Consider the following 6,945-nt stretch of genomic DNA (forward strand, 5'->3'; position numbering starts at 1 on the left):
GTAGTTTTCTTTTTTGAAGTGTCTTTGTCTGGTTTTGGGATCAGGGTGATTTTGGACTCTGAGAATGAATTTGGAAGAGCTCCTTATTTTTCTATTTCTTGATATAGCTTGAAAAGTATTGGTATTAATTCTTCTTTGAAGGTTTTTTTGAACTCTGCTCTATACCCATCAGGTCCAGGGCTTTTTTTGGTTGGTAGCATTTTGATGGCTTCTTCTATTTCTTCCTTTGTTTTTGGTCTGTTTAAATTGTGTGTGTCTTCCTGACTGAATCTGGGCAGATCGTATGACTTAAGAAATTTGTCGATATTTTAACTATCTTCTATTTTATTGGAATATAGGGTTTCAAAATACTTTCTAATTATCTTCTGTATTTGTGTACTGTCTGTTGTGATATTGTCTTTTTCATTCCATATGTTAGTAATTTCAGTTGTCTCTCTTCTTCTCATCCTTAGCATGGCTAAGGGCCTGTAAATCTTATTTATTTTTTCAAAGAACCAACTTTTAGTTTTATCAATTTTTTCAATGTTTTTTTTTTTTTTTGTTTCAATTTCGTTGATTTCTGCTCTAAATTTAATTATTTCTTGTCTTCTACTACATTTGCTGTTGTTTTGCTCTTCCTTTTCTAGGTTTTTGATGTGTCCTGTGAGTTTATTTATTTGTTGTTTTATTCTTTTTTTGAGGAAAGAACTCCAAGAAATGAATTTCCCTCTTAAAACTGCCTTCTTTGTGTCCCATAGATTCCAGTACGATGTGTCTGTATTGTCATTTGATTCTAAAAATATTTTTATCTCCTCCTTTATGTCTTCTGTAACCCATTGATCATTCAGTAGAATATTGTTCATTTTCCATGTGATGTAGGATTTTTCCTTCCTTCTTTTATCATTGATTTCCAGTTTCATTCCATTATGATCAGATATGGTGCATGGTATTTTCTCCACGCCTTTATATTTACTAAGAGTTGCCCAGTGGCATAATATATGGTCTAACTTGGAGTAGGATCCATGTGCTGCTGAGAATAAAGTGTATCCACTTGATGATGGTTGATGTATTCTATATATGTCGGTTACGTCAAGGTTATTGATTGTGCTGTTGAATTCTATAGTTTCTTTATTCAGTTTTTTATAGAGGATCTGTCTAATGGCGAGAGCGGTGTGTTGAAGTCACCCATAATTATTGTGTTGTAGTCTATTTGACTCTTGAACTTGAGGCGAGTTTGTTTTATGAGCATTGCAGCTCAATTGTTTGGTGCATACCAATTGATAATTGTTATGTCTTGTTGGTGGATGGTTCCTTTTAACAATATATAGTGTCCTACTTTATCCCTTTTGATTAACGTAGGTTTGAAGTTGATTTTATATGATATGAGTATGGCCACTCCTGCTTGCTTCTGAGGGCCATATGAGTGGTGTGATTTTTCCCAACCTTTCACTTTCAGCCTGTGTATGTCTTTACCTTTCATATGAGTCTCTCGAAGGCAGCATATTGTTGGATTTATTTTTTTGATCCAGGTTACTAGCCTATGTCTCTTGATTGGTGAGTTTAGATTTTTAACATTTAAGGTTACAATTGAAATATGATTTGTACTTCCAGTCATGTTTATTTATTTATTTGTTTTAATTTGGGTAGTTTTTACTTTTTGGTTTTTTTCTTACCCCTTTACTGAGATACCTCCCGCTGTTAGTTTTGGGCACTATTTTTCAATTCCTCTTCTTGTAGTATTTTGCTCAAAATGCTTTGCAGTGCTGGTGTTCTGTCTGCGAATTCTTTTAGCTTTTATTTATCAGGAAGGACTTAATTTCATTGTCAAATCTGAAGCTTAATTTTGTTGGATACAGTATTCTTGGTTGGAATCCATTATTTTTCAGTGTTTGAAATACATTGTTCAAAGATCTTCTCGCTTTCAAAGTCTGATGAAAAATCAATTGTTAACCTTATTGGTTTACCCCTGAATGTTATCTGCCTACATTCTTTCGTAGCTTTTAATATTCTCTCCTTGTTCTGTATGTTGGCTATCTTCATAATTATATGTCTTGGAGTTTGTCTATTATGTTATGAATGTTTGAGGTCCTGTAGGCTTCCAGGATATGGCAATCCATTGCATCTTTTATCTCTGGGAAGTTTTCTAGAATTATTTCATTTAATATGTTGTTCATTCATTTGGTTTGAATTTCTATGCCTTCTTCTATCCTGATGACTCCCAATTTTGTTTTTTTTATGACATCCCATATCTCTTGAATAGTTGCTCATGGGATTTAAGCATGTTTTCTGTGTTGACTATATTCTTTTCAAGTTGACAAACTTTGTCTTCATTATCTGATGTTCTGACTTCTACTTGATCTAGTCTATTTGTAATATTCTTGTTTGAGTTTTTAATTTGGTTTATAGTTTCCTGCATTTCTAGAATTACTGTATGATTTTTTAAAAGATCTCTATCTCCTGGTAAAGCTTGTTCTTTGCCATTTGAATTTGTTTGTTTAATTCATTTTCAAAATATACTTTTATCCTTAGACTTGCTGCCTCATGTCTTCTCTCTTATTCCTTTCCATCTGAGTTAGGTATGACTTAAGTTTTTTTCCCTATCCCTGTTTCTGATGCTTGTAGGTTCTCCTGTAGTATTAAGTTGTCCTTCATTGTTTGTACACCTTGTTTTCCCTTGTTTTTTCATGATGTTCACGTCATTTTCCAGCTCTATTTGATTGCTGTGTTTCTGCTCTCTTCTATAGATTTGTTATGGGTTTATATATCTCTGTTTTCTCTCCTTTGTGTTGGTAGACTATGCCTGCTTAAGTGGATTCCGCTGTTAAGGAATTCTGACGGCCGAGCTCCAGTGATGTCACCTCTCTGCTATGGTGGGCCCCAGGCTCCTTGCCGGAGTGTCCGAATTGGGTGGGTGGACTGTATTGTCTCTGGTTGGTTTCAGCTCCCGGTCGCTGGCAGGCCGGCAGTCTCCAGCCACCCAGTAGCGCGGGCAGCTTGTGGTCTGTCTTCGGCTGGTGGGTGATCTCTAGCCACACAGTTGCGTGTTCGGTCGCCGGCAGGCGCGCGTTCTCAAGCCGTCAAGACATAGCGTCAGCAGGTGGGCTGGCGCCAGCAGGAAGGTGGTCTCCAGTTGCCCAGTCACACTGGCAGTGGGCCGGCGTTCTCCAGCCAGCCAGTCAGGAGGGCCTGGCCTCTAGTCCCCTGGTTTATCCTGCTAGTCCTGATTTCTCCTGCTAGACCAGATTTCTCCTGAGTGATGCTTCTCGGCAGCTCAAACTGTTCTCTGGGTCTGCCGTTTGTTGGGTGGGGAGGGTGTCTATTGGGAACCCTGGAACTCTATTGTTTTAATTTTTTTCGCTTGCCCATCGCCCCGCACTGGCTAGACAAGTTTCATTTTTGCCGCTGATGGGAAGGGGAGATGAAGGTCAGGTGCCTCTAGTTTTCCCCCAGTCTTTATGCAGACTTGCTCTGATTATCCCTCCCCCAAAAGCCTAGGAGATATTTTATGCGAATTCCCCTCTGTATGTGAGATGAGCTGAGAAACACACACCTGTTTTATTCTTGCAATCTGTCAGGGAGTGGTGGTAGTTACTTCAGCTCTCCAAGATGGTGGCTGTTGGTTTCCTTTGTGGAGTTTCCGCTTTGGGGCATAGAAATGTACTGCTAACTTCCCCGTCTGAAATCCCGAATTCAGCTGGGGGCTCAGTGGATGCTCAGCCAGCAGGATTCCACAAAATCCGCAGCAACGTTTCTCCCTGCTTGCTGGTCGCTTCTCGGTGGTGCCTCACCATTTGTAGACACAGGGCAGGTCACACGGATCAATCAGAATGGATCTCCAGTTGCACAAGTGGCTTGTGTTTGAGACTCAATTACCGGACCTCGGTGGTGGAAATCATTCTTCTAGGTTTCGGTAAACACCCATTTTCCTGTAAGATCCTAACAAGATAGTTTTTCATTGCTCTAACTCATTATTCACTTGCGCAGTGGCAGGGTACACTGGGTGTGATACACTGTCTTCACAGCCATCTTGCAATGCCGAAATATTAGGATTTGGATTCACCATTTACTGAAAACTGTTTCAGTACTAGGAAAAAATATGTATTTCAGGTGGATGAATATTTCTGAGAATAATTTTTTAAAAAGTGGATTATAAATCCACATACATGAATATGAATGAATTTAGGGAGTGCAAAATAAGACACAAATATTTCATATTTTGAAAAATCTGGAGAGTATATATATATATATATATATACACACACACACACACAGACATTAAAAACTAGCAATATATATGCCAATCGAAATTCATCATGAAATACATATCATCCACAGACCCAAAAATATTCATATACTGAACATGGATTTATGTATAATGTTGTTCAACTAGGAGGCTTACCCATAGGTTGAATTTTCAGTTCCAACAGCATTTAGGAGGAGTGATCTCTTCTCACAATTTGTATTTGCCAAGTCAGTCACCTCACAAAAATGTACGTGTGATACCAGGTACAATTCTATATGTGCATATAAAATTACATGTGCTGAATAGGCTACAGAGAAAAGGAGACAGGAATTCACATATTTGTTAACTTTCAAAACACACGGAGGACTATTTCAACAAAAAAATGACTAGATTTATAACTCCTACCCTATATAATGCAAAAGGCAATTCCAACTATACACCATGCCTCCTCTGAACTGCTTGTATTTCTATTCTGTTTTGGTTATTATTCTCTATCATATTACGATTAGTCGTCAGAGTCTAGTATGGTAGGGGTTAGAGTCAGGGATTCAGTATTTCGAATGGAAAATTGGAAAATGTATCCAATGTGTATGCAAATATGTGCCACACAAAATCTTCCCACTCCTCCAGAACAATGGCTTGACATTATCTTCGCCCCAAGTAAGACATAATTAGAGGAGAAGAATTAGAAAATCAGTGAATACTTATCTGGAATGTAATATGCTAAGATGTTCACTACCTTGAAGGTGGTACAGGAGTTTCCAAAAGTAAGGGACAGGGTGAACACTCCATAAACATGGAGCTCTGCTGGCCTAAAGACTTCTTGAGAAATTGCCTCTGAGGTTGGGCACTTGAAACATATGTTGTTATCAGGAGCTTTAGCTTCCTTTGTACTGAGATCATCAAAGCTGGGTCTGCATCTATGTGACCTGTAAAACATAGTTTCTTATTTTCCAATTAACATGAGACACCAGTCCTGAATTTGATCTTTGTAGGTAAACTGTGGCCACTGGGTTCTAAGTGTCTCCCTGTGTGGACTGTGAAGCCATTTGTTCATCCTCCAAATTTCATGGTGTTTCTTGCTGCTACAATGGGAGTTTGGTATTTGCTTCATGAAATACACGGAGTTCAACTGGGACACAGTGCAGCAGGGAGTTCTGTCACATGTGGTATTTCAATTTCTGCAGGAGAATGCACCAACCATGCTTCTATATCACATAGCTTGCCCCATTGACCATAGCAAATCGATTCTGAACATTGCCCTGAAACCTCTCCATATAACAACATGCCTTTACTTAGAAGGGACTGCTGGCTGCATCATGTCAGTCACACGCCATTTGGAAGCCAATGGCAGATCCACATGACCCCACTACAGATGTTTTATCACACACCTGCCTACCAATGCTCTAGGCCCACTAATCATCAGGCTCCAACTTATTGGCATCTCTGTTTTACACAATTTTTATTAAAACCAGTCAATCAAGGCACTGTCTGTTATACTCATGATCAGCAACTAGACATCCAAAGGTTCTCCTGTGCCAGCTGGTCATGGAAATTTCAAAAATTTAATGGTATTTTTCTAGCCATATTTCAACAATGACGTTGGAGGCACTGTGAGTTTCAGTTCATTCCAGAACCATTAATCTTGACGAAGCTCATTTCAATGAAAGCTCTGGAGAAATCTCACAGGTAATGCTTCCCAAAGAATGGGCAAAAGGTCAAATGAAGCCAGGCCCATTGAGTTCTACAATGTGAGGTCCATGTGTCTTTTGACTCTCAACTATGGCTGCCAAGTCTTTCAGAAGAAAATTATGTTATATCTTGGCTGTGATTCGCAGTGCTCTGTTGAAAGCCACCCTGGGCCTTGATCTCAGTTTCCAAGGGCGACTCTCATGCATGGCCTCCTAAAATCCCAAGATAATTAATGGCAATACTTTTCTGAGGTCAGTTCCAGAACTCAGTCTCTAAGTGGAAAAACACCAGAGTTCATGTCAAGGTGGACCCAGTCATCTCTTCCAACCACCACACTAACAACCACAATTAAAACCAAAACACTCCCACATGGCCCTCATGTTCTTTTATATAGACACTCATCACAACCTATCGCTGGAATTTTCCACGAGGGGCGAAGCTCAAGACAGTCTCCTAAATAATCTCTCTTGCCCCTAATTTGCCTAAATTCAGGGTGGCCTGGACACCACTCCTGTGAACCAGGAGTGTTCATATAGGCCTGCTGTTAATACTTCTCTGTTTCTCCAATTTGAGGCATATTGACTGTGCAGTTTGGATTCTTTATGTGAATTGTAGTCACGGAAAAATTCAAGCAATTATGGGCAAGCCTCTTTAGGGCTTTGAAGAAATGATTTGGCCCAAAGGATCCCTATTCTAACTTGATGGAGGTCAGGAACCTCACAGAGAATGGGGAGAGACTTCATCCACAATAACTGCACTTCTGGCCATTTTTGTTTTGGATGCACACATGTGATGTTTCTTTAGATTCTTCAAGGGTTGAGAATCTAAGCCACGGCCTCACTCAGGGCCAAGAGGCTGATTCAGACACTTCCATTTCCAAAGGAATTAAGCAAAGATCCACAGGTGATGTCCATTCATTTCCATTTGAGCCTGTTTTCTTCAGGCTTCACAAACGAATGTCTTGAGGCAAAGACCTTCCTGACATTCAGGGCAACAGAACAATAGGTAAGCAAAAGGCCCAAATCAGGGTT

The sequence above is a fragment of the Callospermophilus lateralis genome, unplaced genomic scaffold (genome assembly GCF_048772815.1).
Source record: "Callospermophilus lateralis isolate mCalLat2 unplaced genomic scaffold, mCalLat2.hap1 Scaffold_1313, whole genome shotgun sequence".
NCBI lineage: Eukaryota > Metazoa > Chordata > Mammalia > Rodentia > Sciuridae > Callospermophilus > Callospermophilus lateralis.